The sequence below is a fragment of the Equus caballus genome, chromosome 6 (genome assembly GCF_041296265.1).
Source record: "Equus caballus isolate H_3958 breed thoroughbred chromosome 6, TB-T2T, whole genome shotgun sequence".
Classification (NCBI taxonomy): Eukaryota; Metazoa; Chordata; class Mammalia; order Perissodactyla; family Equidae; genus Equus; species Equus caballus.
The window spans coordinates 43,994,828-44,016,516 of NC_091689.1; the positions used below are offsets into that span (position 1 = coordinate 43,994,828).

The 21,689-nt window shown below is 51.0% G+C and overlaps 1 protein-coding gene across 10 annotated transcripts in view; it reads left to right on the plus strand.

Annotated features, from left to right (window-relative positions):
- Positions 1-21,689, plus strand: part of TSPAN9 (tetraspanin 9) — a 193,510-nt gene that overhangs the window by 65,533 nt on the left and 106,288 nt on the right. For 2 of the 10 annotated variants that reach the window (XM_070270875.1, XM_070270878.1), the window contains one exon: positions 2,785-2,934. The exons of the other annotated variants lie outside the window; for them this stretch is intronic. The gene's annotated coding sequence lies outside the window, so the exon portion shown is untranslated. The remainder of the gene's footprint in view (positions 1-2,784; positions 2,935-21,689) is intronic. 10 annotated transcript variants of the gene reach the window in all.

Below are 21,689 nucleotides of genomic sequence, written 5' to 3' on the forward strand. Positions count from 1 at the left end.
GCCAGGCATTCTTCCCTGGAGTAATGGAGACCCAGTTCTGGGTTGTCAAATACCAGCCAAAGTCAGGTGCTGAGGGCAGCCTCAGGACTTAGCTCAGCCCTTGGTCTGAGTCTGGCCTTACAAATCTCCCTTGGGAAGTGAGCTAGGAGGCAGAGTCCCTATTTGGGAGGCTGGTGACTCTACGTTTTTGTTGCAGCTCTGGCTCTGAAGCCTGTGGCCTGGGTGCATAGATTTTGATGGAGTAGGTTTAACTCATTCCGCGAATCCTAAGTGCAGTCCCCCATGTGACCCCATTCAAAGCGGGAGAAATAGATGAACTCTCACCCTCCAGGATCTTGTGGTCTGAAATGACCACAGGCCCACCCATTCAGTTACATTCAACCAAACTTGATGCAAAGCTGCAAACGCAGATGAGTGAAATGGGCCAGGGTCTGTCACAAATTGAAGACCCCGTACCCCATTTGGGGACCTACCCGCTGTTCAGGTCTAGCTGATTGTTGTCACGCCAAAATGTGAGCCTGGTATTGCCAAATCTTCCATTTTTCAAGGGAAGCTTGAACTTTTGATTTTTGGGTAAAATTTGATATTTAACTATTGACAATTATTTAAAAAATTTAAAACATGGTTTAGTTCAAACAAAACCTATCTGTGGTTTAGGGTGCCAGTGTGTGGCCCCTGCTTTATGTACTAGGGGTCAGTTGTTATGCTGGGCACTTTGGGGGTTATGGGAGCATAAAGTTTCAAAAATCGTGGGGAGGGGAGCGCCTTGCACCTGGACTCACAAAACAAAGTGTTACACGATGGGGGCCACGAGTGAGACAGAGACAAGCCGCCCAGCTGTGCCTGGGCAGGGACGGCTGCTCCTGCCCTCAGGGTTCGGGAGGTTGTCAGAGGAGCTGCTCCTGTAGGTGGCGCTCACTGAGACGTTGTGAAGTACTTGTTGTCTGGACGCCATTTAGGTCAGCGACAAGACAGCAGGGTCTGTGGCCATCTGTCTGTCTGTCCGTCTGTCTCCAGCAGGAGACCACGTCTCCGTTTTCTAGTCCCTCTGGCAAAGCCTCTGGGAGAGCTTGGCCTCGAATGGGAGAGGGCTTAGAGCCGAGTTGGCCCTGGGAGCACTGGACTGGTGGTGCTGAGTGCGTCGCCTTCCTCCATTTTCCCATCTGTGCTGTGAGCAAAGTCGTCCTCTCGGCAGTTAGCAAGTATTTATTGGACGCACGCTGGAGGCAGAGCTGCTGGGGACCCTCTCCACTCTCCTCTGAGAGCTGTAGAGAAGATACAGCGGCGTCTGTCTGAGGTGCTTTGAACTCCTCAGGAAGGAGAAGGGATTTGAAGATGCCCGTACCGCTCCATGGTTTCCCCAGATGACAGCCGTGACGTACGAGCTGAGTGCTGCTTAAGAAATACAACTTGGGAGGGAAATAAACACCCTGTGTTATTTATTCTTTATTAAAAAAACAAAGCTTTCCTTAGCTGGGAGGTTTCAGATCCCCGACAATGTCAGGTCCAATTGTCCTCTGTTAATAACAGGTGGGACCCTTCCTGGCTCACGTCAGGAGCATCTCCATGTTTCTCTGCGGGCACCTTTGGCATGTGGTGCCTGCCCGAGAGGAAGGGAGTGTGGTGTTGACGAAGGGGACGGTGGTGTGCTGCCCGGGCCCAGGTCTTGTTCTGAACAACAGTAGCCAAGAGCTGCCTTCTGGGTGCTGGGTCCTGTCCTAGAGATGTGATCCGCGTCTCCCGTGTCATCCCCTCCAGGATTGGGGGCACTGAGGGGCAGCAGGTGGGGAGCCCCAGGGGTCAGGAGTGAAGGTGCTGGTGGATGTATCCGCCACCTCTTGATTGGATGGCCTCTCGGAGTTTGGAATCAAGGTGAGACTTGGGCTTTGCTTCTAAGAGTCGAATGGAATCCAGGGGCCGAGAGCATGGTGGAGGAAGTGAGAGTGGGCCAGCAGGGCTGGAAGGGAAGGGCGGATAGGCTGGGCTAGCGGCAGGGCCTTGTGGAGGAGCAGGGCCTGGGGTGAGGGCCCCAGTTGGGGCAAGGTCCAGCTGACTTGAGGGCCACCACATTTTGACCTTGAGTGACTGCAGTATTGTGAATGGTACCCTTGCAGGTCTTGAGTGTGAGTTCTCCCCACTGAGCCACATGGCAAGCAGGTGAGGGAGGGGCGAGCGGGTTTATTATTCCACTTAATTCACTTCAATGTGGTATAGCTTAAGAACGTGGGTTTTGAAGCTAGACAAATCTGGGCCTAAGCATAGCCTTCTGACTTGACTAACCTGTTAACCTCTGGACCCCGGTTTCTCCATCTGTAAAATGGGAAGACTGAGACTTCCCTCACAGCGTGTTTTGTAAGGGATAAAAACCTAAAGTGGTCCATGGCGCGTTGTGGACACTCAATAATTAATAGTAGCTGCTCTTGTCAGTGCAGACTAAGACGCGGCCCTAGAGAGGGTGAGTGTCTTGCTCACGGTCACAGAGCTCTTCGGGGACGCGGCAGGGACTGGAACCAAAGTCTCGGACGTCTTAGGCTGTGTGCTCCATCCTCTGTGTGCCTCCCCCCGCTGAGGTGGACTCGGCAGATGGCGGCGGGCAGGCGCCACTGCCGCCCAGGGCGCACTTCTGCCTCCTGAGTGGGGAACACGGGCTGGGGCCCTGCATCGGATGTGATTATAGGGCACAGCCTGCTGAAAGCAGGAGCAAAAACGTACCAGGGCTTTTGTTCCCCAAGCAACTCCATTGTGTCTGTCTCCTTCCCCACCCCTCCTTTTATCTCCTAAAAGAATAGAAAAGGGAAGAAATGGAAAAGATGAAGGGCTGTCAGCACCAGATCACAACATCGGCTCAAGGAGTTGGCGGCTTTTCAGTGCCTGCGGAAAGTTCCCTCCTCTTCTTGCTTTCCTCAACTTCTTGCTTTCTTCTGTCTCAGTAAGGTAAATCTACATGCCCCTCGAAGCCCGGGAGCTTCCCGCTTCCCTGTCTGCCTTCGGCTGTGCATTGAATGCCTTGTGGAACAGCTATTGCAGTGCCGCCCAGCCTGTCTGCTGGCTGGGGGGTGGAGCCTCCTTTCCCCAGCACTCTCAGGTGATGTCACACTCCTGCTCCAGAAACTTCAGTGGCTCCCTGTTGCTTATCTCCAGTCCATGCTTCTAAGGATAGCATGCAGAGGGCTCTCCGGAATCTGACCTTGGCCTACCTTTGCTTTGTTGTCCCCGTGGCTCCTTGTATAAAGCATATGCTTCTGCTGCACTGGCCAACTTGCCTTTGTCACGTGGTTCCTGTTGCTTGGAAAGCCCTCAGCCTGGTGGGATTAGGCCCATTCTTCAAGGATTAGCTGAAGGGCCAGCTCTTCTGTCCACCCGTCTTGCTCAGGAACATGCTCCTCTCTCGCCTGGCACACAGCAGATGTGGAATTAATGTAGCACTCGCTCACCGACTCTGCTTGTCACCGAGCAGGGCTCTTCCAGGGCCTCCTCGGAGCTTGCTGGCTGCCCCCCTCTCCCACAAGCTGTGGAGTGTAGTTACTCCTTAATTGCACATGATCTAAGTTCTGAGGCATTTTCTTTTTAAGTCTAAAGTTCTCTTACTTTTCCCATCGCTGTCTAGTTTCTGAGCCCTCGAGGCGGTGGTGGCAGGAGGCTGTGGGACAAAGAGAGCCAGACTTGGAGTCGGAGCCGTGAGCTCTCCTCCCGTCTCTGCCTCTGCCCAACTCTGACTTTGGGCAAGCAGCTCCCCTCCTCTGGGCCTCAGTTTCCCATTTGTAAAACAGGGGGTTGGATGATCTAATCTCTAGGATTTGTGGATAGGATTTTTAAAAACAGTTGTGTTGAGATATAATTCACATACCATAAAATGCTCCAATTGTTAGGGGCTGAGTTGTGTCTGCTCCAAATTCATGTTGAAGTATTTCAAAACGTGACTGTATTTGGAAATAGAGTCTTCAGAAAGGTAATTAAGGTTCAGTGAGGTCCTTGAGATGGGGCCTAAGCCAATCTGACAGGTGTCCTTTAAGAGGAGGAGATGAGGACGTAGACACGCAGGGAGGAAGGACCACATGGAGACATATGGAGAACACGGCCAACCATAAGCCAAGGAGAGAGGCGTCAGAATGAAACTAATCCCACCGACACCTTGACCTTGGACATCCACCTCCAGAATCGTGAGACAGTAAACGTCTGTTGCTTAAGCCACCTGGCCTGTGGTCCTTTGTTGTGGCCGCCCTAGCAAACTGCTGCACCCATTTCATGTACAGCTCAGTGGGTTGGATGTCCACAGGGTTGCATAACCATCAACACATCTATTTTTTGAACATGTTATCACCCCTAAAAGAAACCCCATACCCGTTAGCATTACTCACTGCTCATTTCCCCCAACCCTCATGCCACCTCCAGCCCCAGGCAACTACTAACCTGTGTTCTGTGTCTGTGGACTTGTCTGTTCTGGACGTTTCTTATAAGTGGAATCATACAGTGTGGGGTCTTATGTGTCTGGCTTCTTTTGCTTAGCATAGTGTTTTCAGATTTCATCCATGTTGTAGCATATACCAGTGCTTCATTCCTTTTTATTGCTGAATAATATTTCATTGTATGGGCAATGCCCCTAATGGCCCTGTGCCTGGATGACACACAGAGTCCTGTGGGGACTCAGGTCTCCCAGGTGACTCTCATCAGCGAACTCCCCAGCACTACCCAAGATGATAAAAGGCAGGGGAGCTCCTGTAAGATCTGGCTTCAGGGGAACAGGCATTGCGGTTTTAGGTGGACTGGTCCTTGGCAGTTCAGGTGTGTCCCCTGGAAATCACTGCTTGTGGCCTGGTCTATTCCAACATGGTTAGGACCCAGGGACCCATCTCAGGGAGCCTGGATTTTGAGTCTCGCAGGCTGTACCTGTACCATTTGTTCCTGTGCACTTTCCCTCAGGCGTCAACCCATCTGGCTTGTAGGATAGGGCCTGACCTCACCCATCAGGCCATCTTCCTGGTGCCAGCAGTTCTCCCCGAGGCGCCACTGATGAGGAGGTTTGAATGGCGGATACTGTTGGATACCATATGGTCCTTCTCTCCTTCTGGGACCAGGTGTCTGTCTGACAGTGAGGCCCACTTGTTTCTTATCCCCTGTATCCCTGGTCAGGCCTGGAATGGCTTTTGAGATCCCACGAGATCTGCCTTCAGAGGAATTATCAACTCTGTTCTGGAGCTGGACAGACCCTGGCAGCCTGGTTTGTCCCCAAGATGTCCCCACCTGTAACCATCACCTGATGGACATTTGGGTTGTTTCAGTTTTTTGGCTCTTAAGAATAATGCTGCAATTAACATTATGTACCAGTTTTTGTGTGGACACGTTATCATTTCTCTTGGGTCTATACCTAAGAGAGGAATTGCTGGGTCGTATGATTACTCATTTTTAACTCTTTGGGGAACCACCAAAATGTTTTCCAAAGTGACTGCACCATTTTACATTCCTACCAGCAGTATATAGAGGATTCCAATTTTTCCACACCCTTGCTGACACTTCTTATTGTCTGTCTTTTTGTAGCCATCCTAGTGGGTGTGAAATGGTATCTCATTGTGGTTTTGATTTGCGTTTCTCTGATGATGAATAATCTTGAGCATCTGTTCATGTACTTATTTGCCATTTGTGTATCTTCTTTGGAGAAATATCTATAAATATACTTTGCCTATTTTTAAATGTTATTGTCTTTTAATTATTGAGTTATAAGAGTTCTTTATATATTCTGGATATAAGCCCCTTATCAGATATATGATCTGCAAATATTTTCTCATATTCTATGGATTGTTTTTTCATTTTCTTGGTGGTATCATTTGTAGCATAAAAGTTTTTAATTTTGATAAAGTCCAATTTATCTCATTTTTATTTTATTACTTATGCTTTTGGTCTTGTATCTAAGGAACCACTGCCTAACTCAAGGTCATAAAGATTTACTCCTTTGTTTTCTTCTAAGAGTTTTGTCATTTTAGCTCTTACGTTTAGGTCCATGATCCATTTTGAGTTAATTTTTGTGTGTGGTGTGAGGTAGGGGTCCAGCTTCACTTTTTGAGTGTAGATATGTGGATATCCAGCACTGTTTGTTGAAATGGATGGGATTGTAAGGTCACTTGGAGCAGCCCACCATCTGAGGGGAAGCCTGGAGAACAAGCAGCGTGGAGCCTGGCTCGGGGAATATGTTGGTGATTGCCTTGCCCTTTCCTCCTGCAGTAGCACCAACATGCCGCCCCAGCCCCTGCGTGACAATATTTGGTGTTGAGATTTTATAATTCTGTGTTTGTTTAACTTGCTCTTCACAACTTCCAGAAAGGTGTTGTGTGCAGCTGGATGCTAAATAATTGATTCTGGTCACGGTGAAGGTCAGAACAAGAGGATGTGGGCTTCCATTGTAGGAGGGCTTGCCCCGGCTCCTGAGACCTGCTGGAACCAACAACAGGGAAGTTATCAACTGTCTCTCTACCTGGAGAGGTATTTGAGGGCTCCAAAGTCCAGGTGATGGGGCCCTTGCAGGCCCTTGATCGAGTTGGGGAGGAGATGATAGTGACAGCTGAGACCAGAGGCGATGGATGTTTGGGGAAAAAAGGAAAAGAGGATACTTTCAGCTTTTTGGCTCCTTCAGTCCAACCCTGCTTCCGTGCCAGAGGAGGACCGTTTTCTTTCCCTTCAGCACTTTCTCAGCAGAGCTGATAGGCCCCCTGAGTGATTTAAGGGACATTAGGGAGACAAGTTATGGTTATACCAGGCTCTAGGCTACACGTACCCCTTTTCTCCCCCGGCCTCCTGGCCCGAGGCTCAAAGGACCATCTTCCCCACCATGAGAGCTGAGGCAGACATTGAGGCACTGGGCACCCTGCTGGGTAGAGTACCAGTGGGAGGGCAATGGGGACCTCAGAGGGCCCAGGCTTCCTCCTTCTTCCTGCTGTTGACAGTATGTGAAGGGCAGGGCTTGCTAGCCACTGACAGATCTCTCCAGTAGGGCCCCAACTTTCTTCTCCAGGCTTATTCCCATCCACTTCCATGGTTCCTGGCTCCAGTTAGCGCAGACCACTTCCATGCCTGTTTGTGCTGTTCACCTCTTCATCTCCAGCATGTAGAAACTGCTCGGCTCTATAAATAGTTGTTAGAGAAATGAATGAATGAATGAATGAATGAATGCTTTTCCACCTTGAGCTCAAGCTCTTCCTTTCACCTCATTCCCCATTGCTCTTTGGCTGTCTTCAAAAGCCTGTCAACTGTTCAGGTTCCAGCTTAAATATCTTGTCTGTAAAGCCTTGCCACTGCTTCCTACTCCCAACTGAATATAATGATCTCTTTTTAATCTTCTCTTCATTATGTTTCTGCCTCTGTTTTGCCACTTTCCACATCTGCCCTCTGGTGAAATATTTGTGTATATGTCTTAACCCTGGAATTGAAACACAGGGCATGGGATAGGAACCATGCTTCCTTGTTTTGTATGTTACTGTGTTTTCTCCTCCCTTCCACTCCACCACACCTAGCATGGTGCTTTACAGACATTTGTCACTCAACAAAGTCTGCTTGATTACAGTGCCCAGGTCACAGATTATTGGTGCTGGGTCTCTGCCTCCCAGGTTAGCATTCTGCCTACAGCTTTATGCTGCCCAGAGGATTTTCCTGGGTTTCACATCCTGGAGTAGGAAGTATCTGTGAGAGACAGATGTCAGTGTGCGGTGTTCTCCATCCATTGTGTATAATTTACATATTTCTGTGTAAGGAACCTCACTGGGGCCACATTACTAAGGTATTATACTTGACTCCTGGCAGGAAGAATTGGAGCAGATAACACATCAGTGGTAATCCCTTGCTCTGCCGTGGAGGACACAGAAAATCTCTGGTGTGAGTTGCTGCCTCTGGATATAGACTCACTTGCTATTGTTAATGTAGCGGCTGGACTTCTCCCCTACTGATTAGACAGCTCTTCTCTGTTCTCTCCTCTTTACAGCTCCACCCCCAGTCCTGAACTGGAAGGTGGGGCTGAGTGGGACGAGAGGCCACAGGGAGAGAGGGGGCCACTTAGAATGCCTAGCCACAGAGGGCCTTTGGGGAAGACCGACTGGCACAGAGGCTTGGAGGCCCCGGTGCTTGGTGGGTGCCCAGTCCCTCATGAGGGAAGGAGGCACTGATGCTGAGCCTCTGTTCTTATGTGGGGCTTTCTGTTTCCAAATGCACTTTTGTATGGATTTCACTTTGAGACTTGCAACAATCATGGGAGATGTTTTTGCCTCTCTTTTCAGCCACAGTGTCTGCAGAACAGAAGGGAAGGTGACTTGTTCCTGAAGTCCGGAGCAGGCATTGGAGGGAGGCTCACACTCTGGGAGGCAGCATTGGTCGGGAAGCCAACCACCCCTTGCACACAGTGGGCATTTGATGTGTGGTTGTACAGTAAATGAAGAGCAGACACTCAATCAATAATAGTTGATTTGAAACGAGAGCAGAGTTTTCTGGATTTTGCTCTGAACTCATTCCGGTCTCCTTCACTCTTTGACTCAGTTTCTTCTCTTCCCCATAGGGATAGCCACTCTCCCTGGCCCTTGCCCGTGTCCCAGCCTGGAGAGTGACACCTAGAGTTTTCTGGATACGGAGATGCAGAGTGTTCGTCCTGGGAGTCCGTGTGGCTTAGTGGCACGTCAGCAGATATGTAACTGCAAAACCCTCCTCCTTCCCTTGAGGCAGATATTGCTAATTGACCACAGCACTCTTTCCTCTGCCCCCGACTCAGTCCTTCCCGATACAGCGCTCCAGGTCATCACCACCAAAGCGCCAAGATGGCGTTAGGATGTCAAGGAGGCTTTATCTTTGGTGTAGTAAAAAGAGCACCTAACTTGGAACTCTGGCCTCTCCATTCTGCCCTGTGATGTTGGGATAATCCCTAGACATTTTGGAGCCTTGAACTTAGTGGTCTCTCAGGCCCCTATAGCCTTGAAATTCCAGGATTCTGTGGTTCCCTCTGTTGGGAGGGAGAGAGCCTCATCGTCATGCGGCCTGGCCACGGAGGGGTAGGATTAACCTCCAGGGTCAGCAAGCTTGCAGAGCTCAGGAAATGCCTCTCTGTGATCCGTATTTGGTCCAGAGACAGGTGGTGGAGCCTGGAGGAGGGGAAGTGCACTCACAGCCCCAGGGCTGGGGGAAGGGAGGCCTAACTCAGCTGCCCCTTTTTCTGACAGAATGAAGGTCTTCAGGCCCAAGTGGCCAGAGCATTTAGATCTTAGCGAAGAGGCTGGACCCTGTGAGTTAACTCTCCCAAGTCGAGTACTTGGCCACTAATCCCGTCGCTCAGCCCCTTTGTTGGTAGGGGAAAGGAGAACTGTCAGTGGGGAGTTTACTGGGAATCCAGGTTCGCTCACTCCTTTTTCAGTAACTCTTAGGAGATGACGGACGATTCCTTGGGCAGATGCGGCTCTCTTAGACTTGTGTCGTGGCCTCCAGGAAATTGCTTCTTTTAAGCCAGTGCCGCCCCAGGCTCTCTTGTTTGGCGGGGGAGTCCAGAAATATTCAAAGCGTTAGTGAACCAGGTCCCTTGTCACCACTGCCAAGCGGGGTGAGGGTCATGGAGCCTTTCTCCCCATTGTACAGAGGAGGTGCTGCAGCCCAGAGAGAGTGCCGACCGGCTGCGATGCTGCGGGCGGGTGGGAGATGCCTCGTGTAAGCTCTCAAGGCTGCGAGTGAGCCTTAGCCGATCTGTGTGTGTATTTGCGAGGCGCCCGTGAGATTAGCCGCTGAGCAGAGGTTTTATTTATGATGGCGCCTAGAATTCCCGTCCTGCTGCCTGCTAGAATCTGCTGCCATCATTGGTGCTGCCAAGCTCCCTGGGGTGTCTTAAGTCTCCTAAGTAATCTGTGTGTCGGCCATGTTCGAAGGCAGCCTCATGCAGAGGACAGTCCTCACGGAGTGGGAGCAGCCGGGGGCTCAGCGGGGCGCGGCTTCTCCCAGGTGTGGTAGGAGGCTCAGTCTAACAGGGCTGGGAGGGGAAGCGGCACCGCCTTGGGTCAGAGATGTCTGCGTCCATGTTCCCATCAAAGCCCTAATCTGGTCACTGGTAATACAGCAGATGTAGTCATTTGACATTCATGGCTCCTTGATTAAAATGGTTGAAATAAGAATCTAACATGGACAAGACACAGGATTTTAATAACATCCAAGTAGTATTAAGTAGCGTAAGCCTAATGTATTTTGTGATTTTTTTCATTAACTTCAATTTAGTGGGCATTTATATTTTAATTTGTAACGTGCTTAGTTCCTGAAAGCAGTCACATTGCCTTCTTTAAACAAATGTGCCATGTTTTTTGCTTTTCACTAATTTGGGAAGGATTTCTTATTACTGATTAATGAGGTTTTACTGAGAATAGGATCAAAGCATCATACTATTTAGAGCTGGAAGGCTCCTTAGAGATTATCTCATATTCTTCATTTTGAAGATGAAAAAACTCTAGTTTATTACACACACTCACAGATGCTCAGTGATTTATTTTGCATGAACTGCTTTGTCCCTTAATATGAAAGGGCTTACTGGTGTGAATAAATAGACAGAAAGGGAAAATATTTCTAACCTTTTATTGAAGTGTAACATACAAACAAACAAACGCAGTGTTCAGTGAACTTTTATAAAGTGAACACATCTATGGGACTGGTACCCAGATTCAGAAACTGAACGTTACCAGCACCCCAGAAGTCGCACTCATGTCCCCTTCTAACCGCTGCCCCCAGTAAAGGGTACCCACTATCCTGACATCTAATAGTGCAGATTCGGTTTTGAACTTCACATCAAGGAAATCATATAGTGTATGCTCTTTTGTGTCTGGCTTCTTTTCTTCAACTTTTTTTTCCCCCTGAGATTCATCTCTGTTGCTGGAAGCAGCTCGAGTTCATTAGTTTCCATTTTTGCGTAGTGTTCCACCATGGGACTGTACCACAATTGCTTTAGCCTTTCTGTTGATGGACATTTTGGTAGTTTCCAGATTTTGGTTGTTTTTAAGTAGTACTTCTATGAGTATCCTGGTATACCTTTTTCATCAAAACCCGTTTCTGTTGGTTTATAGCAAAGAGTGGAATTGCGGAGACAGAGAATGTGGGTACATTGCACTTCCGTTACCACAGCGGTTGTACCAATTGGTACTCCCAACAGCAGTGTCGGAGAGTTCTGGATGTCTGTGTTTATCTGAGCACTTGGTGTTTTTTGTTGTTTTTTCTGTTGTCTTAGCCATTCTGGTGGATGTATAGCGGTATCTCAGTTGGCTTTTTTTTGATTTTGCCAAATTTGATTTTATCTGATGACCAATAAAGTTGAGCACTAGAAATGAGATTTTTGAGCACAGTCTGGGATTTTTAGCTCTTCCATCAAGGAAGTTACTCTGTGCCAGCCAATGAGGACACAGAGAGGCTAACATGTATTTCAGGGATGATAAGTAAACATATAACTTCAGTGTAGTTTCGGTCAGCTTAGAGTAGAAGGAGCTGGAAGCCCCTTGAGGTTGGGGTTATATCTGGTGTGCTTTTGCACCTGCCTTCCCCTTTGGTGGTTGTAACAGTGCTGGCACGTGGGTGCTCAGTGAAGACGAGTGGTGAGATAGACCCAAGGTTCAGCTAGAGAGGGTTGATGGAGGTGGGCTGGGTGGATTTGGGGGCATGGAGCCCATGATGGGCTGGATTTGGGGTGTGCACAGGTCCCTCAAATGTGGCTCCAAGTCTCGACAGCTGCTTCCTAACTGCTGTGAGCATGGCCTCCCTTGGTCTGCTCTGCAAGCTTAGGATGGCAGGGGCTGGGAGCTGCCTGGGGACAGATGTGGCTGCTGACCTGGAATACAGGGGCCAAGGCTGAGTGAGTTTCCTCCAGGGGTCTTGGCCAGCATCACATGGCTGGGGGTGGGGGGAACCTTACACTAGACCCGCAGAGTCGTCGTCTGTGGCAGTGTGCTCGACTGCACTCACTGCCCCCATGGGCTCCTTTGGGAGCTTTGGGCCTGACACTGCAGGGTCAGGTCCTGAGCTTATGCCCTTGGAGGGAGAGAAGTCAGGCCTTTGTGGATGAAGGCATGGCCTGGGGTGATTTCCTCTCCATGGCCCTAGGGAACCCCAGGGTGCAGGGAAGAGTGGCAGCAGGAGGCAGCTGTCATGTCGCATATAACACACCAAAAAGCGCTGTAGAAGCCCCAGCTGGGGAGCCTCCACAACGCCTTTTAGCTCAGCCCCCTGCAAGGCAGGGCTAGCATTAGCCATTTTTGGCAAAGAACCGTTCACATTTTTCTTTATCATCAGAAAAATCTCATCCCTCTATGCTGCACCAGCTCTTTCCAGATGCTTCAGACCTATTCAGTTGATAAGGTCTTTGTAAAATTTTCCCTCTGGCTCTCTTACTTTTTTCCTTCAGTTCAAAACCAAGAGCCAGCATGTAGGTGTTCCCAATATGTACGTGCCAGGGGCTGCACTGGATGGACACTCCCCAGAGTTGCTCCATGTCCAGCACACAGAACAGAATGCGTGTACACAAGTAACGAATCCAGGACAGGGTACGAGAGTCCACGAGGGCTCAGAGGAGAGGTGCCAAGGCTCTGTCTCTCTCCCCAGCCCTGCCCGTTCCCCTGGGTCTCTGTCTGGGAATCATTAGTACTTACTCATGACGTGCTGCGTCCCATCTCTTTCCTGATGGATGTCTCAAGAGGGCTATAGGGATTGGTGAAGAATTGGGGTCTGGGGCTGGGGGCAGGATTTGGCAAATCTCAACCCTCTTCCCAGGCCAGGCCCTATCCCTCAGGAAGCCAGGGTGACTCTGCGCCGCCCCCCTCTGAGCGTCTCCATCAGTGAGGAGCTTGTTGAGCGAGCGAGTGAGTAAGACGTGGTGCGTCGTCCGGCCGCCTCCTCTCCTGGCTGGCGCTGGCATGCAGATGGATGAGCTCAGGTTTGGATGTGACTCAGGAGGAAGGTAGTGGAGAAATAGAAGGTGGTGATCTCATGTGGCATTAAATGGAGCGGGGAACATGCCGTGTGTGTACGCTTCTCTTCTTGTCATTTCTCCTTCCTTCCACACACCCTGGCAGCAGGCTGCCTGGCTGGGACTCTCTGTGGAGTGGAGTCCGAGAAGAGAACACTGGCTTCATTTTCACCTGCTCGGAGTCTTCAGTGACCATTCCAGCTTCTAGACTTGGGGCATTGGAGAGGGGTGAAGGTCCTCAACACGTGGGCTGCCCCTCTCTCCGTGCAGGGCTCTGCCTTCCCCCTTAGTGAGCAGAAGGTGCTCACTCTGGTTTGGGTGGTTAGGGCCAGGTTGGCCTCAAGTCTGAGAGGAGAGGTGGGAGAAGACCCTGTTCCAGCAAGTCGGGGCAGAGAGAGGGAGTTCATACGGGAGTTCTCACAGAAATGAGACGCTCTCATTTCTAGTTCTGGTTCAGATATGAATTAGTTTGTTGTCCTTGGAAAAGTCCCCATCTCTCATAGCTCAGTTTCGTCACATGTCCAGAGGCAATAGGCGCCCCGGCCTCCCTCCCATCCAGACTAGGGATAAGGAGCAGTGGAGTTAACAATGTGACAGCCTAGGAAAGGTGGAGAGTGCTGTGCCAATGTCGTGCGACATCATTGTTCATAATAAATACTGTGAACACTCAGAGCCGTAGGTCTCAGTAAGGATGTGGGTAATTATGGCTGGAAAGGGCTGTAGACCCAAGGGCCGAGGTCATGCAGCGCAGAACCTGGCATTCGTGAGGTTCTTCCAGGCCCATGTGCTCCTTGGAGGGGTAGAGCCATGTGGTAGGCTGGAGGACTGATAGAGGAGGCAGTTTTGAGCAATATTTGAAGGAGGGAAGACTGTGTCAGGCATCGTGGTGGGCAGGTGACTCCCTGTCATCCAGAAGCAATGGCCGTGGACGGTGCCAGTCCTGGAAAAGGCTGGTGGTGAAGGATGTGGCAGCCTGAGGTACGCATAGTGTCCTGAGTGAGACCAGGCCATCCCCTTGAGCCTGATGGTGGGGCCCCTCTGTGCCTTGTTTTGGGGAGGCAGCACGGCAATGGGAGAGTTCTGATTTAGGAGTCAGAATGTCCTGGGAGGCACATGTCCTGAATCCCTTCTCTGTCATTTCCTAGCTGCTGTGACCTTGAACAAGTCCCTTTTCCTCTGTAATTTCCAATTCCTTCATCTGAGAATCATAACACCTGTCTCACAGGGTTGCTGTGAGAATTGAGTGAAGCGAAAGAACAGCCTGGAAGTAGAAGGTGCTCAATAAATGTCACTTAAATCTGAATATCTCTCCCATCCATCTCATTTATGGTGTTTGCCAGAAATGTTCTAGAGCCTTTTGACACATCCACATTGGTCCATGGCAGGGCTCAGTATTTTCCTTCCATTCTGTGGAGACAGACTTTGCAGTTACTCCAGTTTCATACCTGTAACCTATATTCTTGTGTCACACATACCTATCTGTGTCCAGTTTGCATTCAGATATATAGCATGAATTTTGCATGTAATGTATGTTCTTGGGAAAAAACTCAGAATTCAAAAGCAACTTTTATGAAAAAACTTCTAGAAGTAGAGATCTTTCCCTCCCTGTCATCAAAATTATATTCCTGGAAACAAACCTAATGTGTGGATCTGTGTAGTGTGAAGAGACCCCTGAGCCTGGCTCTAATCAGGGAGTGGGGGTGGCCTTGGGCAAGTCACCTGGCTCCCCCTGGCCTCAGAGCACCTCACCTAGTGAAGGAGATGGATGCATAGATCAGGCTTCCCCAGCTGAGCCAAGCAGGAGCGTTGGGGGTGATGATGTGGACCCCTGAGCAGAGCAGAAGGACCAGCATGGCAGTGGCCCCTGCTGGAGAGCTACCAGGGAAGGCTCAGGCCCCGTCGCGTCACTCCCTGCTGGGTGAGGACTGTGGGTCCTTCTCTCTGAAGTCTCTGGTGTTTCTAAAGTTCTTTGACTGACAAAATCATAGGTTCACATCTCTGCTTGGATGACTAATAGGCATCTGAACGTATGGAAAAGCACGCTTTTGGTCTCCCCTACCCCGTTTCCTTCACAGAACAACCAGGATCCATCTTCCTCTTGCTGCTTCCACTGCTGTTGCCCTGATCTTGGCCACATCTGTCGTCTCTTGCTTGGATTGTTATGGCAGCTTCCCGACTTGTCTGCCTGTCGCTGCCCGTGCCCAGATGCGCCACGGAGGCCTTCCCTGATGGTTCTGTTTAAAACAGCTGCCCTTCCCCCACCCCCACATATTCCTGGTCTCCTTTATTCCTCTTCATTTTCTACGTAGCACAGCACACATATATTTTGGACTTCTTTCTTAGTTGTCTTTATTTTTGCCCCCATGTCCTTAAATCAGAATGTAAGCCGTATGAGGGCAGGGATTTTTTTTTTGTCTTTTTTTTCTTCTGGTTTTGTGCGCTTCCATAAACCCGGTAACTAGATCACGTAACTGATCTGTGATCTTTAGAAACGGTTTGCCATCAGTCTAGGAATTACTGTCCACCTTGTTGCCAAGTTTTCTTTGATGCCAGCCTCAACCCTGAGCATCCCTTGGCCCTGAACACCTGACGGCCCTGCTCTCCCCTCCCCGCCCCCACTAGACTCCTGTCCTTCATGTATTGTTAGTTATCCAGCCCCATGTGTGCCGTGGATAGATCTGGTGGATAAGATAATCATTGAGGACTTGATCTTACGTGTCTAACCCCCTTTGCCCAGTGCAGACCTAATAAGTAATAGAACTTGCTCAATAAATCATTATTCACTCATTACTGGCAAATGTTTTAATGAATTGCTGTCAACAGATGATTAAAATTCAACCCTAGAACTGATGTGGGCCTCTCTGGAAGTTGTGTCTCACAGGCCTGCACGAGGGGCAGTTACCAGCTAGTGGTCTGCACTTGTAGGTGGGTATGGAAGGGTATAGATGTGCAAGCTCCAGGGTGCATCTCTGGGAGTAAGGCAGCTAAGTGATAAGTTCTTGTGTGTGCTTCAAGAATGGCCACCATCCCCAGACGATGAGGAGCGCACCTACTTCTTTAAATTTCTGTGGAGAGTAGAAGCTGCTCCTTGAGATTTTAAAATACGCTGCATGGTCCTGATGGTGTCAGGTAGCTAGTTTATGGGTCCCGTCCTGGTTGTGATAACTCAGGCTAAGCTGGATAATAAACGAAAGTGGGACAGAGCTGCAGGATAAATATTGCTACAGGGCATCTCGAGCAGCACAAATCACAGAGAAAATATCTCCCAGGCTTTTCATTTCTCCTCTTCCTCCCTGGCCCTCTGGCAGCAGCTGGCACAGCAGGATCCATCTATCACTGCCCCCCAGCCCCAGCCTGCTCTCGGTCACCATGTGGAAGGAGGGATGCAGACTGGTCCTTGGATGCAGGTGCACTCTGCCTTCCTGCCCAGCTCTGCAGGTAGCCCTGGGAGCCAGCATGGACTGGCTCTGGTCTCTCCTCTGTAGCCATTCTCCCTTCAAAGCTATGGATCTTTGCTTAGCTTTGCAGGCCTGTTTATCTCTAAAATGAGAGGATTTAATAATTAGTCTGGAGTGAGCATTTGAGTGTCCCTGGGAATTTAAAAGCAGCTTACTGAGTCCCCCCCTGGTGCACAGAATCAGCATCGTGGGAGGGGCTCTAGTCTTGAGTGTTTCCACGTACCTTCCCCTGGCCCCTGTTGGCAGTGCTGCTGGGCCCACTCCTGCTTAGGGACCCCAGTGAGATGGGTGATGGGTTGGGTGGTGAGCTGGGTCGGTTCATAGGACCCGCTCCTGTACTCGATCCATCAGCACTGTCACTTCGTAAGGCTGCCTTCAGCTTTGGAATCCTGCTTGCTTTGTAATCAGCATCAGCCTGCAGGTATTGATTGAGCCCGTGGGGAATACAGAGCTGTCCAAGGCGTGTGGGCACGGAAGGTAGCTAACCGCACAAAGCCAGCGAGTCTATTAAATGAAGAGGATGGTCTCGGTGGACGCTGTGACCACCCATCCTGGTCCTCCCCTTCAGAAACTTAGGAGTCATTCTCTGTTTTTTCTCTTGATCCCACATCTGGGTTCTGTCATCTCCACCTTCTCCCTGTCTCTTGAGCCCACTTTCCCAGTTCAGATGCTCAAGGTGTGTTACCTGAACGTTAACAGTAGCTTCCTGACTAGCTCCTCCAAACTGTCCGCTGATCTACAGAGTGGCCACGCCCACTGCCATGGCTCCCTGTGCCCTCTGTGTGCAGGGTGATCCCCGTGCCCACGTAGGTTAACTTCCATGGTTCCCTGCTGTCCCGGGAGAAGGCCCAGACTCGGTGTGGCCCTCTTGGCCCCTGGCATGGGGCTGTGGCCCTGCCTCCAGCGCTCTCACAAGCTGCACACACCGGCCACCCTGCTGTCCTTGTCTCGACTTGACTGTGCCCCGTACTTCCAGTCTCTGTGTCGCCGGTGCAGTTTGCTCCCCCGGTGTGGGGAGGCCCTTTCTCCTCTCTCTGCTAGGCAGGCCAACTCCTACTCACCTCGTGGGCCCAGCGCAGGGGCCCCTCTGCGGACATGGTCACCTCCTTATCTGTGCCCTGACAGGTGTTGTATCACTTGTCATATTCTGGTGCTATTTAGAGTTTGTTTTGTTTTTAAATTTTTATTTGATGTATTTCTCCCTCTGTCTCTTTATTCTTAAATTTTAAGCATCTTGAAAACAGGCACCAACTCTGTCTTCAATCAACCCCATTTGCCAAGTACAGTGCCTGGCTTCTCTGCCTAATAAATGTTTGTTGAATGAATGAGTGTAGTGGAAAAGACATTGATCACAGAGTCAAGAAAGCTGAGGATTTTTGAGGAAGATCAGCCCTGAGCTAACATCTACCACCAATCCTCCTCTTTTTGCTAATGAAGCCTGGCCCTGAGCTAACATCCTTGCCCATCTTCTCTACTTCATATATAGGACGCCTACCACAGCATGGCTTGACAAGCGATGTGTAGGTCTGCACCCGGGATCTGAACTGGCGAACCCCTGGCTACCGAAGCAGAACGTGCGAACTTACACTGCTGTGCCACCTGGCCGGCCCCAAGAAACTTGAGTTTTTGTATTGGTTCTGTTACTGCCTTGCTAGGTGACCCCGGATAAGTTAATTCTTCCCTCTGGAGCCTCATTTTTTCTTTAGTTGTAAAGAGGGTTTGCACCTGGATGATTTCTAGGTCACCTTCTAGTTCCAGCAGCCTGTGACTCTGTGTTAGAAAAAGGAGTGATGTCTGTGTGTCCATTTTCACGAGCATGTGTGCCCCGCTGTGCCTGGGGACAGGGCCTTCCTCAGGGTGTCTGGTTACGGGCCCAGCCGAGTCCTGTGCGGCCTTCCCTGGATACACAGTACAGTTCGGCTGTGCTGGTGGCGATGTGGCCAGGGCCTTGGAGCCTCCTGACTTGGTGGGTCTTGAGCCTTCCCGGCCCCGTCTCTCGTCTTTCCTTCCTTATCTTCTGAGGGGGCGGCCAGGAGCCCTCATAAGGCTTTCCTCACCAGCTTTTCCCCATGTGGTGTGAAATGTTGGGCACGAGCCTCTGCTTCTCGTGTGTTCTGTGGGTGTGAGCCCTGCTCAGTGAAGGTGTGGTATGTGATGTGCTGGAGCCGGGGCAGCATCTCACCGACGGTGAGACCCAGGGGAAGGATGGTCCTCAGCCTGAAACTGGAATTGGGAGGGAGAAGCCCAAGAGGGTGGCATGAGAGGAATCCGTCTTCCTGGGCCTTGACCACAAAGGCATCGGGGTGTCCAGGCTCCCGGGGGTGGATGAGGAGATGGAGAGACAGAGAAGGAAGCAGGGGGTCGGCACCCGGGCAGGGGGCCTGCTGAGCTGTGGCAGCCCCCCGAGCTGGGGTGTGTCTGCCGGGAGGTGGTGTGAGGTAGGGAACTGTGGCCACTGCCAGAAGGTTGGAGACATGGCCTCAGGGAGGGGCCTCCTTGTGCTTCCTGGGCCTCTGGGCTCACGGCCTTAGCACTTAGCAGCCTCTCCCTGAAAGGCCCAGCCTCTCTGGTGGTGGTCAGGGGAGCCCAGAGGGAGAGCAGCACCTTCCAGCCAGTCAGGAGCCCTCGAGTGAGGGGCCCGGGGTAGAGAAGAGAGTCTCTCTCTGGCATGGAAACCTGCCTGGCGTTTCGGGTGTCTTGTTTCTAGGCCTCAGTTTCTCCTCCTGTCCCACGCCGCCCCAGCTCCATGCCAGGGTGTGGGCCCAGCACTGCACCACTGCAGTGAGAGTTGCTTTATAAATAGAAGGACACCTAACACCAGCCCTGGAGTCAGGCAGGGAGGGTGGCTCTGGGCAGCAGTGTTTTAAAAATGAGCATTGATTTCTGGGAATCTGCACGCTGCATATTAAACAGAGCCGTGCTGGCTCTCGGGGCCCTACTCAGCCCTATTCCCTGCTCTTCTCGCCTCCCTGGAATACTCGCTTCCCCTCCGAGCCCTCGGAGGGCCTGGGAGCCCAGGGTCAGGGGCTGTCTGCCCTCAGCTCTGTGGGCACTCTCTGCCTGGCATGCGTCTTTTCTTTGGCTCGTTCATCTGTTCATCATCACCTGTTGTGAGCCAGGTACTGTGCTAGGTTCTGGGATTCAGCCTCAAGACTCACAGAGCAGTGTGCAGAGCGAGAGTCTTAATACCGGGGATATTCCTGGGGTGGGGAAAGAAGAGGCTTCACAGAGAAAACTGAGAGTGGCTGAGAGAGGGGAGTGCATTCCGTAAAGGGAACAGAATGTGCGAAGGCTCCAGGAAGCTTGCCAAGCAGCTGGCACAGAACAGGCATCTCATCGCTATTACCTGAGTTTTGCATATCCAGTTGGTGGTGGTGTCCACACAGTACACCTGCTCCCTCCTGTTAGCCTCCCATGGTATTAGAGGATGCTCAGTGTCTGTTGATTGATTACAATTTTGTCTCTTAGTCCTATCAGAATTGAGAAGTTGGGCTGGCCCCGTGGCTGAGTGGTTAAGTTCACATGCTCCACTGCAGGCGGCCCAGTGTTTTGTCGGTTCGAATCCTGGGCACGGACATGGGACCGCTCATCAAGCCACACTGAGGCAGCGTCCCACATGCCACAACCAGAAGGACCCACAACTAAGAATATACAACTATGTACGGGGGGGCTTTGGGGAGAAAAAGGAAAAAAATAAAATCTTTAAAAAAAAAAAAAGAAAGAATTGAAAAGTAAGTTAAAAGAAGACTAAATCATTGAATAGCTTTACCGCCACTAAGACGTCCTTCCTTTTCATCTGGTGACTTGGGCTCCATTCCGGGACTTAGTCACAGGGGAGAAGGTATCAGGTTGGTGTTAGAGAAAATCCCAAGGAAAACCTGCATCAGCTATCCCATCTTTACATCCTACCCCCGTCCCAGCCCCCTTCCCCTACTTGTCCAAGAACTGAGCGCTGGAGAGGAGGAGGAGTCAGCGAGGGACGCGGGGGGCGGTCGGGATGTTGGCACTGGGGGCGACTCCGAGGGGAGGCACTACACTCTTTCCAGTGTTGGGCAGCCTCGCTCAAATAGATATATATTTTACTAGCCTGATAGGTAAATAGTGATAGCCTGGCCCTTTTAATTTATATTTCCATGACTTCTAGTGTCCCCAAGTTTTTTACAACTAAGAAACAGGGTACAGTTCTTCACACAGAGCTACGTCCATGGTCGGAGATGGGTCCGTGAGAAGGACAGATGGGCTGGTGCCCTGGGCACGTGGGGTCTGTGAGCTCTGCCACGGGAAGGGGGTCTTGCCTGCTGACTGGTCTGCTCGTGGGCCGAAAGGCAGTCCCGCATTTTGCTTGACTTCTTTCAGCAGGTGGCACAGTGCTGTGGACACAGGCTGGTGGCATTTTCATTCCATGCTGTAGGCTAGGGCGCAGTGTCAGCCTCTCCCCACTGCACACTCTTTCCCTCCATCTTTCTTATCTTTTTTCCTTTTCCCTCTTCTTCCTGGACCCTTTTCCCTTCCTCTCCCCGCAGTGCACAGCGTAATATTTGTTGTGTGTACGTTTTCTCCATTTGCGTTTCTGCCCTCAGCGTGGCTGGTGACCCAAGAGACCAAGAGGGTTCTGACCCAAGGGCTTGCCCCACTGGGGACACTTGGGCTCTCAGTAAAGGTCGTCTCTCTTCCCTTCCCTGAGAGTTTAGTTGCAGCTTCTACAAGAAGTCAGGGAGACACTTCAAAAGCTGCGCGTCCAGGCTGAGGGGACAGGTGGGGCTCTGGCCACCCACAGCTGCTCTGGCTGCCCTGGTTTGAGGTGGGTTAAGCCCGTGGGAAGGGGCAGCCAAGCTTTCTGGGCAGGTCTTTGTATCTGCTGCGGGGTCTGATGGACAGTGGTGGAGACACGCTGTGGCTCCTGCCGCCCATCCTCCTTTGTCCCCATCACACGCAGGGGTCTGGTGGCTTGTCCTCTGATGTGGTTTTCCAGGCAGGGTGGAGGAATGAGAGTTATTCCGTAGCTTTTTATGAAGAGGAATGTGTGATTTGAACAATGCTGGGCCAGGATGCCCTGAATTCCTCAGTTGATGTTGGCATTAGACAGGAACTATCAGGGGCTGGAAATAGGCTGTGGGGCCCCGGGGGAGGGCCGATTGTTGGTGGCAACCCCACAGTCACCATCCCGCCTCATCCTGGAACCAGGGATGCCGCAGACAGGAAGGCACCTCCCAAAGTCATCTAGGAAGGAAGGGACAGTGCTGCTTCCATGCCGGGTGCGTTACACACCCCAACACTCGGCC